The sequence below is a fragment of the Callithrix jacchus genome, chromosome 8 (genome assembly GCF_049354715.1).
Source record: "Callithrix jacchus isolate 240 chromosome 8, calJac240_pri, whole genome shotgun sequence".
Taxonomy (NCBI): Eukaryota; Metazoa; Chordata; class Mammalia; order Primates; family Cebidae; genus Callithrix; species Callithrix jacchus.
The window spans coordinates 39553800-39571462 of record NC_133509.1 but is presented as its reverse complement, the minus strand read 5'-3'; the positions used below and the strand labels follow the sequence as shown (position 1 = coordinate 39571462).

The 17663-nt window shown below is 39.4% G+C and overlaps 1 protein-coding gene and 1 pseudogene across 1 annotated transcript in view; both read right to left on the bottom strand.

The window, feature by feature from the left end:
- The window catches only part of TMOD3 (tropomodulin 3), a 95067-nt gene that overhangs the window by 29050 nt on the left and 48354 nt on the right, over window positions 1-17663 (bottom strand). The window lies entirely within an intron of this gene.
- Window positions 11144-12590, bottom strand: LOC144577343 (SERPINE1 mRNA-binding protein 1 pseudogene; annotated as a pseudogene).

Below are 17663 nucleotides of genomic sequence, written 5' to 3'. Positions count from 1 at the left end.
CCAATTTCTTATTATTAAGCAACAAACTATTACTGTCACTTGGTGGATGGCAAAGACAATTATGATTCCAGAAATTCAAATTCTGACTGCAAATAAATTTTACGTCCTGGGTGGTATTCAGAAATTTTTGGTCATTATTCCTCTAAGCCTCAATGTACACTAACAAGCTTAGCTGTTAAGAAACTAGTTACTCTAGAAACCTAAAGACTTTATCATATGAAAATCATGTTTATGACCATAGGTTCTATTCAAGATTGAAATTATAAAGGGAATGGAAAAATAATAATCATAAATGCAGCACTAGCTAACTAAACAAGATGTACTCACACAATCAGTGTTATTAAGCTTGCATAGAACAGAATACCCAGTTAAAGTGGGTTTAAACTGGTGCTTCAAAAGCTTTCATGTGCATCTTAGTCACCACAGGATCTTATTAATGTATAAATGCTAGAGCTGGGCTTGGTGGCTCACGCCTGTAATCCCAGCACTTTGGGAGACCAAGGCGGGTGGATCACCTGAGGTCGAGAGTTTGAGACTAACCTGACCAACATGGAGAAATCCCGTCTCTACTAAAAATATAAAATTGGCCAGGCATGGTGGCACATGCCTGTAATCCCAGCTACATGGGAGGCTGAGACAGGAGAATCACTTGAACCTGGGAGGTGGAGGTTGTGCCATTGCACTCCAGCCTGGGCAACAAGAGTGAGACTCTGCCTCAAAAAAATAAATAAATAAATAAAATCAAAATAAATAAATAAATAAATAAAGTATAGATGCTGATGCAGCAGGTCTGAGTGGGGTCTGAGATTCCACATTTCTAACCAAACTCCCAGATGATGCTGATCCACAAACCACTCTTAAAGCACAAATGATACAGCAATATGAAGTTTTATTATCTCAATAAGCCCACAGGAAGGTAGTCCTAGGGTTGGTTTAACAGCTCACTGTTGACATCAAAAATCCAGGCTCCTGGGCCAAGCACAGTGGCTCATGCTTCCAATTTTAGCACTTTGGGAGGCCAAAGTGGGCAGATCACGAGGTCAGGAGATCGGGACCATCCTGGCTAACACGGTGAAACCCTGTCTCTACTAAAAATACAAAAAATTAGCCAGGCGTGGTGGCACGCACCTGTAGTCCCAGCTACTCAAGAGGCTGAGGCAGGAGAATTGCTTGAACCCAGGAGGCTGAGGTTGTAGTGAGCCAAGATCATGCCACTACACTCTAGACTGGGTGACAGAGTGAGACTCCATCTCCAAAAAAAAAAAATCCAGGTTCCTTTGTATTTTCCTTTGGCCATTTTCAGTGTGGAAGCCTTTGTTCTTAGGTCTTCACAGTCTCAAGATGACCTCTGTAGCACAAAGTATCATGTCCCCACACAATAAGGCCAGAACAGGAAGGCGTGCTTTCTCAATCGCCAACTAACCAACTTCCTTCTTTTCTTTCTCTCTCTCCCTCCCTCCCTCCCTCCATCCCCTCCTCTCTCCTCTTTCCTTTCTTTCTTTCCTTCCTTCCTTCTCTTTCTTTCTCCTTTCTTTCTTCTTTCTCTTTTCTTCTCTCTCTCTCTCTCTCTCTCCCTTTCCAGCTTAGTCAAGCGAGGCAGTAGAGTAGAGATGCAACAAAGAAAACTGGTTGTGATCAATTAGCTGTAAACACCACTGCACTTGGACCAGGCTCAACTGTCAACTTTCATAAGAAAACCTGCCCTGCAGACTTTTCCTCTGGTCTATGCCCCAGCTGCAGAGGTGGCTAGGAAAGCAAGCATCTGTGAATGGTCACTAAATGGGCAACTAAAGTGTTTGTCCAAAACTGAAACCAAATGAAGAACTTCTATATTCCCTTAATTCCCTGAACATTTCACTATAGCTACACTTAGACATTCTTCATGTTTGCCCTTTGCATGCTTTTCAAGGCGATGCTCTATGTTCTGTTCATCCCTGTATCCTTGCCTAGAACACAACAGGCAAGCCAATTTGTTGAATAAACAATCTGATTATCACTTTCAGTCCAACGGCCCCATTTTATAAAATGTAAATTTTAAATACATGGGTTCAAAGTCACACAGCAGAGCTAATACTAGAACACAGGTTGCCAAACTCTTAAGGCCAGGGCTTCAGTGCTTTTTCCAGTTAACTGGTGGCTTACAAACTTGATTTTCTTTTTTTTAAGCAACAGACATCCACCCCCCACACAAACAAAGGCCCACCTATATGGTAGTATGTATAACTGATCTTAGTCAGTACTGAATTTTGGAATTCTGGTGACTGGATACTCTTTTATTACTGGTTCACAGGTAAAGAGAAACCCAAATCATTATGTCCTGATAATTCCATACTTTTCATAGTAGTTGACATTACAATTAAAGTGGCATACAGTTCAGGGGGGGCAAAACTTCAATTGCCATTTCAGGATAGTTAACATTTTCCTGAGGTCAATCTACCTGTATTTTCAACTGTGTACAGCAGTAATTCTAAATGTTACATGTAAAGTGGCTTCACTGTGAAAGCTTTAAAAAATTCTCATGTCCAAGCCCCATCCCAGAGATTCTGATTTAGTTAATCTGGTGTGCTGCATGGGCAGCTGAATTTTTTAAAGCTCTCCAGGGATTCTGATGCATAGCAGCCAAGGTTGAGAGTGGCTGGATTATGGTATTCACTGACTAAACAAAACTACACAAGCTACTTGCCACCAAAAATGATCAGTATGTGAGGTAATGTGTATGTCAAATTTAATTTAGCCATTCCACAATGTGTTCATGTAAAAAAATGTTCTACACCATAAACAACACAATTTTTACTTGCTAATAAAAAGAAAGACACAAGCTATCAAATAGCTGCCCATGTCTTATTTGAGGGACCAATGGAATCTAAAGCATCATAAAAATCTAAGATGTTCATTTTTTAAAATCCTTATCCACATTCCTTAGAGGCATTATTCATATCTAATGTCCCCCCATACAAAAATTTTTGCTAATGCTTACAAATACAAAATGAATCGCAGCAGAAAAAAACAATAAGGTAAAACAAAATAAAACTCCCAAGGACCTATAAAATTCTTCTGTCATATAGAATTTTGCTCTATTTTATACCACTCTGACATAGCTTGGTACCTCTTCTGGCACTCCTCTTTATATAATTTTTCTGTATGTAGATATTTTTGCTATAGAGGTAGTTGGCCTATACAATATTATGTTTTTTAAAATACAAAAAGTGATTACTTCATATTTTCTTCTAGGTTAGTTGAACACCAATACACTGTAATAAGTTATCTTTTAATGCATATATACAAAGTTTAGTTATAAACTAGAGGTAAATAAATTAATTTTCTAAGAAAGAATAAACTAGTAAGGACCTAAGTTTAGTATTATGAATATAAAATCTAAGGGACTCTCAGCAAATTGATTTATATATTTATATAACCCCTTTCAAAATCTCAGTTGCTTTTTTAATAGAAAGTGGCAAGCTGATCCTAAAATTCATATAGAAACACAGAATAGCCAAGAATACAGTTGTAAGACACTTCCCAATGTCAAAATCTAATGCAAAGCTACTATAATCAGAACAGTGTTGGTGTACTAGGAAAGACATTTAGATCAATAGAATATAACCAAAAATCCAGACATGAACCCTTACACTTATGGTCAATTGATTTTCTACAGGAATACCAAAACAATTCAATGGAGAAACAACAGTTTCAACGAATGGTTGTATTAAGACAACTGCACAGTCACATGTAAGGTTTTTTTGTTTTTGTTTTGTTTTCTTGGGACAGAGTCTCACTGTGTCACCCAGGCTGGCATGGAGTGGTGCAATCTCAACTCACTGCAACCTCCGCCTCCTGGGTTCATGTGACTCTTGTGCCTCAGCCTCCCGAGTAGCTGGGACTACTAGTAGATAGGGTTTTGCCATGTTGGTAAGGCTGGTCTTAAACTCCTGACCTCAAGTGATCTACCTACCTTGGCCTCCCAAAGTGTTAGGATTACAGGTGTGAGCCACCACTCCTGGCCCACATACACAAAGTTGAACCCTTACCTCACACTATACTCAAAATAGATTATAAACCTAAATCTAAGGACTAAACTATAAAACTCATAGGAAAAAATGTAAGATTGTATCTCTATGACCTTGAGTTAGGCAATGGTTTTTACATATGACACCAAAAGCACAAGTGACAAAAGAAACATAGATAAATTGTAGTATATCAAAATTAAAAACTTTTGTGGGCAAATGACACCATCAATAAAGTGAAAAGACAACCTACTGAACAGGAGAAACATTTTTTGAACCATGTATCTGGCAAGAAATTTTTATCCAGCATATATAAGGAATGCTTGCCAATCAATAATAAAAGGACAACCCAGTTTAAAAGTAAGCAAAGATTTGAAGAGACATTTCTATCAAGAAAATGTATAGCTGGACATGGTGGTGCACATTTGTAATCTCAGCTACTCAGTCGGCTGAGGAAGCAGAACTGTCTGAGGAGTTCGAGTCCAGCCTGGGCAGCACAGCAAGACATTTCAAAAAAAAAAAAATACAAATATACAGTAGTCTAACAGTATATGAAAAAATACTAGGTATCATTAGTTATCAGGGAATGCAAATCAAAACCACAATGTGATATTACTTCATACCCACTAAGATGGCCATAATAAAACAGGCAAGTGTTGGCAAGCATGTGGAGAAATTTCAACCTTGGTACATTACTGGTGATAATGTACAATACTGCAGCCACTTTGGAAAACAGTTAGGCAGTTTTTCAATTTGCTAAAAAATAGTTACCTTATGATCCAGCAAGTTTATTCCTAGGCATACACCCAAGAGAAATAAAACATATGTCTATACAACAACTTGTATAAAAATGTTCATAGCAACATGTTCACAATAGCTGAAAAGTGGAAAATGTCCATTAACTGAGAAACAGATAAGCAAAATATGGTATCCATACAATGGATTATTCAGCCATAAAAAAGAATAAAGTATTGACGCACACTGTAACAAGATGAAAACCTTGTGCTACCTGAAAGAAGCCAGCCACAAATACATATTGTATGATTCTGTTTGTAAGAAATATCCAGACTAGGCAAATCCAGAAAGACAGAAAGTTGCTTAGCGGTTGTCTAGGGCTAGGAAATGGAATGGGATGGAGACTTACTGCTAATGCGCACAGGGTTTCTTTCTGGGGTTATGAAAATGTTCTAAACTCAAGTTTGTGATGATGGTTTTGTAATTCTACCAATGTACTAACAACTTTTGAATTATATGCCTCAAATGGATACATTTTATGATTTTTACTAATAAAGATGTTTACAAAAACCACTAAGGCGCTGATGTATTAAAATGGGTTTTTTGGTCTTCAGTAAATTTGTATTTGGCTCCCTGAAATGTAAAGATAAAAAAAAAAGATAATTTTCTAAGACAAAATGAGCCAGATACAGTGTATTTGTATTTCTTAGTCAAAATCAGCTGTTTCCTGAAAAACACACAATTAGCAAACTGCTGGAATAATTTCATGATATAAAATGCTTTTCTAAACATTTATTAATTTAAATCAGTCATATAAATAGCAATTAGATTTTAAAATCTTAGTGACTATTAGATGTTGGTAAATTCAACAGATCTCCTTTATAATGGTTAGTTTGATTTATGTTCTCAGTGTCTTGCAGAATGAATGAAATGTTAGGCTTTTATTAGATATAGAGGTGTTACATAAGGCTTTTATTAGCTGCAGAGGTATTACATAAGGTGTGTATTTTTGCAGACAGTAGAAAAAAGCACAGCAGATTTGACAGTGGTTTTATCTAAAACTATTTATTAATAAACATTAATAAATGTATTTACCTTATGATCATCTAGATTTTTATGTGATTTTTTTCACATCATGTATTATATTCTTACAGAAATTTCAATCTCATGCTGATAAAATGATTAAATATGTAAAGGTATTGGTATATAATAAACATAATAGACACATTAATTCCTTATTCTTGTTGCTCCTAGAATTTCGTGTGTGTGTGTGTGTGTGTGTGTGTGTGTGTGATTTCCTAAACAAACTAGCAACCCAGGAAGACTAAAAACCACATAGTCCCAAGTATCTCTGTCAGTGGTTCTTAAACTCAGAGAACGAGGATTAGTTAGTCATGAATACTTTCTAAAAAGCTCCAGAGGTAATTCTAACTCTTACTTACTTAAGTTGATAATCACTAATCTGTATAATGATAGTCCCTAAAAGAAGAGAGTGAGTTATCCTGAATTGATCTAATTTTATTTTTCCTCCACTTGAAATAGGGACAAAAATTAAAAATCCAGATTTATGGCTTTTACTACTTCTATTTTTTACAATAACATAATGTCTCAGAAAACAGTTTTAATCTAAGTGACTATAATTTCCTTATTTAAGACAGCAAAATCCAAAAATCAAATTTTTTAAAAATCTAAATTGTAATTCTTTATTTGTAGCAAACTATAAAAATAAACAATGATTAGATCAGAAAAAAAACTCTGGGTTAAGTATGAAACGGTACACTCCCCACCCCCAAGTTAAATAACCCACAAAAAAATAAGGCTGACTCTTGGTTGCCAAGGGTGTTAAAACAGTTCATTAATGTTTCTGCAACTACAAAACAGCAGCTAAGGAAATGGAAGACATTGAGATAAGAATTCATATAATAGCAATTTAAATGTATGGCATTTATCCAAACCCATGTTTGTGCCAAGAAAAAAAAAGGAATATCCTGTGCCAAGATCCTTGTTATTGTCACAAAATCAGTAAGAAATAAATGTGATCCATGTTATCAATTCCATTGCCAGGACCTTTCTTCTGCTCCTCTCTTTTGCATTGATACCAAGTTACAGCTACAACAAATGCTACGAATTATCTTAGTCATAGCTCCCTCCCTTGTTGAGTATACAAAAAATGTAATAACAAGAAACAGAGATGGCTCTTGGTTACTTCATTCCTACAGAGTTGAAATACCCTAGCTAACTTTACTGTTTGTTTATAAACTGCCTTGTTCTAGAAAAGATTGAAGGACCCTACGCCACTATAATCTCCAAGAGGCTTTGGGATATTTTGTTTGACAAGCAGCACACAAGCCTCAATCCAATCAAACTAAAGGATGAGGGGACAGAGCCTAGAAAGACATTTTTGTTTTGATCCAACGATACATAGAGCACCTGCATAATGCTGCAATATGGTCACCAGTAAATGCTTAGTCAACAAATGTTTAGTGAGTTTGTGTATACTAGAAAAGAACTAGAAAGACACCTTAAGGAAAACAAAATAAGAGATCCTTCATTTTGTGCTGCGTACAGTGTCTCACACCTGTAATCCCAGCTATTCAGGAGGCTGAGGTAGGTGGGAGGATCACTTGAGGCCAAGCATTTGAGACCAACATAGCAAGATCCGCCTCTAAAAAGAATTTTAAAAATTAGTCAGGTGTGGTAGCACATACCTGTAGTCTTAGCTACTCAGGAGGGTGAGGCAGAAGAATTGCTTGAGCTCAAGAGTTTGAGGCTGCAGTGAGCTGTGCACTCATGCCATTGCACTCCAGCCTGGGCAACAGAGCAAGATCCTGTCTCTTACAAACAACAACAACAAAGAACAGATAGGAGAAATAGAAAAGATATACCATGCTAACTAATCAAAAGAAAGAAAGACAGGCTCTATTAACATCAGGCAAAGTAGGTTTTATAGCAAAGAATATAACCAGAGATAAAGGTCATTTCATAATAACAAAAGGGACAATTCATTAAAGGGACATAACAATCCTAAAAACAAAAGCCTCATAGTGCAAGATTCTGAAACAATTAAAAGCAGTACTTATGGTATGTAAATCATATAGAGAAATGTTGTAGGAAAACAACTATCCAGAGTGGATGTAGTTATCCAGGAAAGGTTCCCCATAAAAGTGGGTCTTAACATGAGTAACAAGCCATCCATCTGGCTAACTCCCCAAAGGAGTTAACAGTGAATTCAAATGATATAGTACCACCGGTCTGAAAAGGAGATGGCAGCGTCTGCATGACTCATTTAAGCAGCCCATTTCAAATATCAGCCTCAGTGCCTGGGAAGACCACTTTTCAGATGTCTATAAGGGACATTTAGGATTCCTAAAATATGATTACAAAAATAAGAGCCAGTTTTTATCCCGGACTTAGCAGAAACCAATTCCCCACTGGTGGTTATGTAAGCTGTTGATATAGGCAGGTTTATAACCACCATCTTTCTGATTTACTAAGGGATCCGCTATCTCTTTTCTCCAAGAAAAATCATATACTCAGAAAGGTGAGAAAGAGGTTTTCTGGTAAGCTAACATAACTGTGAATAAATAACTTGAATAGTATATGGAAGTCCTTAGTTGAAAGTAACTGGGTTAAATTTACCTTTAGAAAAGCAGAGAGAGGCATGTGGAATTCTTGAGAAAGAACACAAGGGCATTCCATTCTTAGGACAGGAAAAGAGAAAACAACAAAAAAAGCTTAAATGGCTGTACTCCAAGGCCCAGCAGGAAGAAAAGGAGTGTGGTGCAGGGAAGGGAGGAGCCCGTACCGGATGAATCAGCAGCTCAAACAGAATTAGAATGTACGCCGCTGTATGGGACATAAGGTGCAGCTGTGGCTCTGGTCCACCCAAGAAATAACAGGGAAAACAATTGTTAGTCTAGGTAAAGGTGGAGCATGATACCAGCAACAGGGAGGAGGAGTACCCAGCAAAACAAAATGACAGGTAGTAAAAAATACTGAAGACTGGTACATAGTATTTTTCCAAGTGATAAATTCATGGCAAGGTTCTAAGCCTTATCTATCCTTGAAACAGAATATGCATGCTACATAAAAACATGATGGGAACTAACAATCAGCACTGAGAATTTTCACCATTTTTCGAACAAGAATGAGCTGGATGAATACTCTCTTTTCACCCTTATGCTGGCCTATGTCTCAGTTATATATTTTGCAAAATTTTGAGGAAGAGTAAAAAGCTACATGTACCTTTCCAACATTCTAACATTATATCTTTAAGTAAAAGGAACATATATGGAAAATATGCGCCAGAGCACTGTCGCTCATGCCTGTAATCCCAGCGATTTGGGGGCTGAGGCAAATGGAATTGCTTAAGCCCAGGAGTTTGAGACCAGCCTGGGCAACATGGCAAAACCCTGTCTCTATTTTTTTTATTTAAAAGAAAATATATTATTGTTTTATTTTATTTTTTTGAGACGGATTTTGCTTTTGTTGCCCAGGCTGGAGTGCAATGGTGTGAGTGATCTCAGCTCACTGCAACCTCCAACTCCCAGGTTCATGCGATTCTTCTGCCTCAGCCTCCCAAGTAGCTGAGGTTATAGGCACACGCCACCACACATGGCTAATTTTTGTATTTTTAGTAGGGACGAGGTTTTACCATATTGGCCAGCCTGGTCTGGAACTCCTGACCTCAGGCAATCCACCCACATAGGCTTCCCCAAAGTGCTGAGATTATAGAATGAGCTACTGTACCCAGCTGTTTTAATTTTTTTAACAGACAACAAGAAGACGTAGATTGTTTTCATTTTCTTAAACATTCAGCTTCTCAACATTTTGAACATGGTAGACTCATAAAAAAGACATTTCCATTAATTTGTCAAGATTATCTGATAATCATGATACCATTCCTACCGAGCTTATTAGATTAGGTGAATTTAACACGTGCATATTGTGGGTTCTACTGTAAATAATGCACTTATAAACAATCCTTAACACACCTTTTGTCAGTTTACCCTTACTAGCTGATTAATGTCTTTTTGCTGTTAATAAAACTATACTATTACAAGTAGAACATTCACTAGTATAGGACAAAATATTCCCCCAAATGCATTTAAGACATAAGGCCTTTGCTTCACTTAATTAGGATTATTTTCTTCTTCTCATACATTGATATGCTTTCAATTTGGTAAAACATATAAACAATCATTTCACAAATCATGAGATGAAATTATGAATGCATCTACATATAATAACTCTCAAGTATCAGTCTATCGGGTTTCTAAAAAACATTTTGTAGTAATCTAGAAATATAAAATTTGGCATGAATATATAGTTTTCTCTTGATCAAAAGGAAAAACCCTAAAATGTACAACTTTTAGTTTTATGAGGATTCCTTCCCGTCCTGGCCAGTTATATATAATTTTGGCTCCAGAAACAGAGTGTGCCTTTAAGTGAAAAAATGACAAGTATAATTAATTGTAAGTCTCAGAATGAGAAAATAGTCAGTCCAATGATATGTAAGCAATCCTTTCAGTGGTTCCTAAGGTTTTGCTTTATTTATTTATTTAATTTTACTTTATTTTACAGCAGGTTTTAATGTTACACATTGGCCAAATCAATGTATTCCACCCAACCTGGTGGAGGAGGGGAAAAACCGATACCTATAAAACTACTTCACTTGACAGGATGTGTCTACCAACAATAAGTAGCTTAAACAACTTTCACCAATAAGATGTTCAGTTTGGATTTTAAAATGGGAAAGTCATGCATTTAAAAAGTAAATATAGTTGAAAATGTAAGTCAGTTATAATTTGAACCTAATGAACCATGCAAGGAGCAAGGGGTAATAAATCAATGTGCCTTGAATTTGGTCAAGTACTGACATTTCTGTATATAAAGATTTAGCATATATATATATATATACATATAACAGCTATCATGAGAAATGAAAAAAGATTTTTCCCCAAAAATGAAAATATTAAAACTAAGCTAAGATACATATAGTTAGTATTCCACACAGCATAAATTTTGACAAATCAAAGTTTAACATGTCCTAGTTGACTATGTGTAAAAATGCAAAGCAGCTATTAAAACCAGTATGTCCAATATTTAAAACCAGTTTGGAATTGAGGGAACTCTAAATCCTTAATTAAAAAACACAAATGAAGTGAAAGCCTTAAACTGGTATACACTGTTCACACCTATATTTCAAGCTTGGAAAAGCATATTTGCTAGTAGCAATACAAAGTATTCATGAAGAATGCATAGTCTCCAAAAATTATGACAACATCCCTGCTATCACTACATTCCTAAATACAAAACTGAGTACCATACTGTGTAGCAAGAGAAGTTAATTTTTAAAACAGATAAAACTCAGTCTTTAGGTGTGAATGGTATAAATGATAGTCTTTTTATTTTTTCTTTTTTAAATTTCTTAGTCATCTGGAATCTTTAAACATGCAAAAGCTTTGAACAGAAGGATTCACAAAGGAACCAGGGTTGTCTTATGGCATCCAGTGAAGCCAGAGCTGGGAATGCCTCTGGGTCATTCACATCAGGAACAGAAGCACTTGACTTGTCAGTCCTGCTGCCATGGTTTGGGTGCCCACCACACCCATGTCCACCTCATCCTCCCCTGCCACCATGTCCTGGGTGGCCAAGGTCTCCAAAATTGATCTCCAGCTGAGATGTTACATCATTTGCTGGCTTCCAGAAAATGATGGTCCATAACCGATTCTTCAGCATGAGCCTCTTCACTCTTTGATTTCTGAAAAACAAATACCTTCTTCCACTGCCCATCAGGATCTTCATTTGGTTTTCAGATATTAAAGTCTCCTTTTGCTTGGTCCTTATGTTGAATGGCCTCCCACTCATCCGAAGTCATCTCTTCTGGACTCTTCTCTTTTACCTCTTCAACTTCATTCTCCATATTTTCAGTGACTGCCACTGGATGATGTTCTTCACCTTCAGGTATTTCCTCAGTCCCATTTGATTGATTCAAGTCAATTAATTCACCTTTGACAGTTTCCCAGTTGTGAGATTCGCTACCTCCATGTCTGCCCTCGTGCTTCAGGTCACTTTTATGTGAAAAAGATCTATCACTTCCAGTATGCCTATCAAATTCATATTTGCCATGAGAACCAAAATTCATATTTGCCATGAGAACCAAATCCACCTCCCTGGCCCATTCCACGTCCATGGCCCCCTCGACCTCTTCTAAGACCACCACAACCTTGAATAGGTCCGTCAATAATCAGTCTATCAACTGAAAATTTGCTTCCTTCACCCTTTTCTTCAAGTGGATTTCAAAACTTCATTCATGAGGTGGTTGCCTTTCTGGTCTTCTATCAATTATTTTCCCTTCACCCTAAAGTTGTTGATCAGGTCTTCTTCCAACTCATCTTATTCCTTCTTTCTTAAGCGCCACAGGTGGCTGTGTCTCCTCTTTCTTGTCAACCACACCAATGCTGAGGGGCAGTGGGTTCTTGAGGTATTTCTGGTACTTCTTGCCCAGCTGTTTGCCTGCCACATTGGAGTTGGTCTGGGCCGCAGCCTGAGCTGCAGTCTTGGCCCCAGGGCCCCCAACGCTGCCCCTGCTGGCTTCTTTTTACTTGTTCTCCACTGCCTTCAGCACCTGGAAGGGGTTCAATTCGCCGTCAAATAACTGGTCAAATCTGTTGGTGACCATGCAGCCAAAGCCTTCCTGTAAATGCCCAGGCATGATGGTGGCTTGGCGGCAGGTTCCTCCACGGATTGCTGCGGGCCGCCCCGAGCCAGGAGCACCTGCTTCAGCTCTTCCCACGAGATCCAAGTTTTTGCTTTTAAAAAACTTAAGCAGTCGGCCAGGTGCAGTGGCTCGTGCCTATAATCCCAGCACTTTGGGAGGTCAAGGCAGGAAGATCAACTGAGGTTGGGAGTTCAAGACCAGCCTGACTAACATGGCAAAACCCCCTCTCTACTAAAAATACAAAAATTAGCCAAGTGTGGTGGCAGGCTACTGCACTCCAGACTAGGTGACAGAGTGAGACTCCATCTTCAAAAAAAAAAAAAAAAAAAAAAAAGCAGTCATCTGATAGATCTTTTAAAATAATTAAGTTGTGATGAAAGCTCACTATGTGATTTTGGCATATAACTTGGAAAAAGTTCAAGGAGCTGAATGACATTGCTATAGCATTCCCTAATCAGAAGGCTAATATTGCCATTAGGTACTGCTCCCTGAGGCCAGTCATCTTTGAATGAAAATCATTTAGTTTAGAGACCAAGAGAATATCTTATGAATTCTAACTAATCCAAATGTACCAAAAAAGTAAAATGCCTTTGTTTCTCAATAGAGGTAGGTTTGCAGACTTTTATGAAGAACCAGGAAAACCTCTACTGTCTGGGAAAACATCCTCAATCTGAAAGTCTACCTCCATTAAAATAAGCCATTAAGTTAAAAAGCTGAGAGTCAAACCAGGTGTTCAGGACACAGTCATAGGATAGGCATCTTTAAAAAACAAGCTTCTGAATTTTTGGAGCTATGGAGAAGATTAACATTTAGTTTGATGGGAAGTATTCTAGTAAGACATAGATGAATTATTCTGAGGATCTTCTGGAATGTGAGCAGGATGTTGGAGATGAGATGAAGAGAAGGAAGGCATATTCATGACTAAGGATAACCAAGGCTAACTGCTTTCAAAGTCTAGGGTGGATTTCAGAACACTAGAGGTGGCTTTTGCTATATTTCAAAGCAGAGCTTTATAGCCTAAGTTGCTTGTTTGCTGAAGAGGAATTTGCCCTCCTTCAGGTCTATGGCACTGTGACATGGCCTGTAAGTCTTGATTCTACCTCATCTAATAGTACGTGCTTCCATCAGATGGATTAATGAAACTCACAAATTCATCCCGTGGTTTTGGACCACTACTCCACAACGGAGAATAAAAATCTCTTGTTTGGCAGTCATCTCCCACATGATCCATTACAGTGATTTCACTGTACCCATTAACAAATCTGGTTCTCAGCTGGGTGTGGTGGCATGTGCCTGTAGTTCCAACTACTCTGGAGGCTAAGGTGGAAGGATTGCTTAAGTGCAGGAGTCCCAGGTTGCAGTGTCACTGCATTCTAGCCTGGCAACAACAGAATGAGTCCTCATCTCTAAAAACCAGAACAAAATAAAACTAATTCAGTCCTCACAAAAACTGTATATCATAGGCATGCCAGTTGCCTGGACTGTATGTTTCCATCGATATGAAGTTCAAAACAGGCAGAACTAATCTACTGTATTACACACTATGTTGGTGATTACCTTTGGGAAGAAGAAAGGGAAAAGTGGGAAGAAGCATGTTGGGGACTTCGGTGGGTGCTGATGTTACCTTTCTTTTTTGAGACAGTCTCAGCTCTGTCACCCAGGCTGGAGTGTAGTAGCACGATCTCAGCTCACTGCAACCTCTGCCTCCTGGGTTCAAGCAATTCTCCTCCCTCAACCTCTTGAGTAGCTGGGATTACAGGCGCGTACCAGCACTCCCAGCTATTTTTAGTAGAGATGGGGTTTTACCATGCTGGCCAGGCTGGTTTCGAACTTCTGACCTCAGGTGATCCACCCACACTGGCCTCCCAAAGTGCTGGGATTATAGGCATGAGCCACTGTACCCGGCCAATGATGTTATCTTTACCTGAGTGGTAATTACATGGTGTGTCTATTTTATAATTCATTGGGCTCTACACAGATGATATGTGCATTTTCTGCAAGCAATAAAAAGTGCATTATTTATTTATTTTTTTGGTATTTTTAGTAGACGGGGTTTCACCATGTTGACCAGGATGGTCTCGATCTGTTGACCTTGTGATCCACCCACCTTGGCCTCCCAAAAAAGTTCATTATTTTTTAAAAAATGCTATCATCGAGGCACAACTCAAGATGGCGCTGTGAGAACAACCCAGGATTGGAGCTCTCGTTGAATCTGCAAACGGTGAGTCGGAGCTGCATTTCCAGACTGATCTTTGTTGCCCACAGAACGGGGAAACACCCAAGTATAAAAAAGACACGGGACGCCAGGCAGTAGGTCTGCCTGGCGAAGCCGGCAGCCAGGGCGGCGGCGGCCGGCCGTACCCAGCAATCCCCACAGGGTGCGCTTGTCCGGGTGCCCTGTTGAACCGGCAACCTGAGACTTGAGAGGGCTGGACTTGAGACTGAACAAGACTTGGACAGTAGGCCAGCCCAGGGGATTGCAGGGACAGATCGTTTGGGACACCCAGTGGGACGAACAAAACCGCGATTTCAAACTATCCCGAGCAGACGGTCCGAGACGCTCTGTGGGGGAGGGGCGTCCACCACTACCGAGGCAACCCGCCCCAACTGAGATACACGCCCACTGCTGACGCAGCCAGCCGTTGCCGAGGCAACCCATCCCTACTGAGATACACGCCCACTGCTGACGCAGCCTGCCGTTGCTGAGGCAACACGCTACAACGAAGAGACACCACCGCAGGGCATGGCGGAGACCATAGCAGAGCCTGCAGGAACAGGGCGAATCACACAACAGCAGGGCGGAGCCTCGGCAGCCAAACAGTGGGTAGTCTGCCTTCTAGCTGGGCAGGACACCATGCCGGACATCGAAAAATAAAGCCCGAACCCCCCAACACAGAGCATTTGAGAAAAAAAGAGTTTTTTTTAATGAGCTCTGTTGCAGCAGAATCAAACATAGCAGCCTAACAGCCCTGAATGAACAACAGGTCTCACAGCTCAGCAATTAAGCCCATATAAAGTACAAACTGTCTCCTCAAGCAGCTCCCTGACCCCTCTATATCCAAAAGACTGACATTAGGCAGGCATCATCCTGGGACAAAGAGAGCAGAAAAAGAAACTGGTAGCATCCCTCGCTGTGCCACAGCTGCTAGAGGTGCACCCCAGACAAGCAGGGTCTGGAGCGGACCTCAGCAGTCGTACAGCGAAGGGGCTAGACTGGTAGAAGGAAAACCAAGCAACAGAAATACTTCATCATCAACATTCTGGGTGTCCACTCAGAGACCCAATCGAAAAGTCAGCAACTACGCAGACGACCAGCGGACAAATCCACAAAGATGGGAAGAAACCAGCGCAAATAGGAGGAAAACACCCGAAACCAGAACACCTCGCCTCCTAGAAAGGAACAAAACTCCTCACCAGCAAGGGAACAAAGCTGGACGGAGAATGACTGTGACGAAATGACAGAATTAGACTTCAGAAGATGGATAATGAGAAACTTTTGTGAGCTAAAAGATCATGTATTAAATCAATGCAAAGAAACTAAGGAACTTAAAAAAATATATGAGGAAATGATAACAAGAATGGATAACTTAGAGAGGAATATGAATGAATTAAAGGAGCTGAAAAACACAATACGAGAACTTCGCGAAGCAAACGCAAGTTTCAATAGCCGAATTGACCAAGCAGAAGAAAGAATATCTGAAGTCGAAGACCAACTCAATGAAATAAAATGAGAAACCAAGATTAGAGAAAAAAGCGCAAAAAGGAATGAACAAAGTCTCCAAGAAATGTGGGACTACGTGAAAAGACCTAATCTACGTGTGATAGGTGTACCAGAAGGGGACGAAGAGAATGAATCCAAGCTGGAAAATACTCTTCAGGACATCATCCAGGAAAACTTCCCCCACCCAGCAAGACAGGCCAACACTCAAATGCAGGAAATACAGAGAACACCACAAAAATATTCCGCAAGAAGAGCAACCCCAAGGCACATAATCATCAGATTCAACAAGGTTGAAATAAAGGAGAAAATACTAAGGGCAGCCAGAGAGAAAGGTCGAGTTACCCACAAAGGGAAGCCCATCAGACTCACAGCAGATCTCTCGGCAGAAACACTACAAGCCAGAAGAGAGTGGGGGCCAATATTCAACATTCTTAAAGAAAAGAACTTTCAACCCAGAATTTCATATCCAGCCAAACTGAGCTTCAGAAGTGAAGGAAAAATAAAATCCTTTGCGAACAAGCAAGTACTCAGAGATTTTGTCACCACCAGGCCAGCTTTACAACAGCTCCTAAAAGAGGCACTACACATAGAAAGGAACAACCAGTACCAGCCATTCCAAAATCACACTAAAAGTTAAAGAGCATCAACATAATGAAGATTCTACAACAACTAACAGGCAAAACAGCCACTTAGCATCAAAATGGCAGTATCAAATTCACACATAACAATCTTAACCCTAAATGTAAATGGACTAAATGCACCAATCAAAAGACACAGACTGGCAAATTGGATAAAAATCCAAAACCCATCAGTGTGCTGTATACAGGAAACCCATCTCACATGCAAGGATACACAAAGGCTCAAAATAAAGGGATGGAGGAAGATTTACCAAGCAAATGGAGAGCAAAAAAAAGCAGGAGTTCCAATTCTCATCTCTGATAAAATAGACTTTAAAGCAACAAAGATCAAAAGAGACAAAGAAGGCCTTTTACCTGCTGGTAAAAGGATCGATAAAACAAGAAGAGCTAACGATCCTAAACATATATGGACCCAATGCAGGAGCACCCAGATACATAAGGCAAGTTCTTAATGACTTACAAAGAGACTTAGACTCCCACACAATAATAGTGGGAGACTTTAACACTCCACTGTCAATATTAGACAGATCAACCAGACAGAAAATCAACAAGGATATCCAGGGCTTGAACTCAGACCTGGAGCAAGCAAACCTGATAGACATTTACAGAACTCTCCACCCCAAATCCACAGAATACACATTCTTCTCAGCACATCACACCTACTCAAAAACTGACCACATAATTGGAAGTAAAGCACTGCTCAACAAATGCAAAACAACTGAAATCATAACAAACAGCCTCTCAGACCATAGTGCAATCAAGTTAGAACTCAGAATACAGAAACCGACCCAGAACCGCACAGCTTCATGGAAACTGAACAACTGGCTCTTGAATGTTGACTG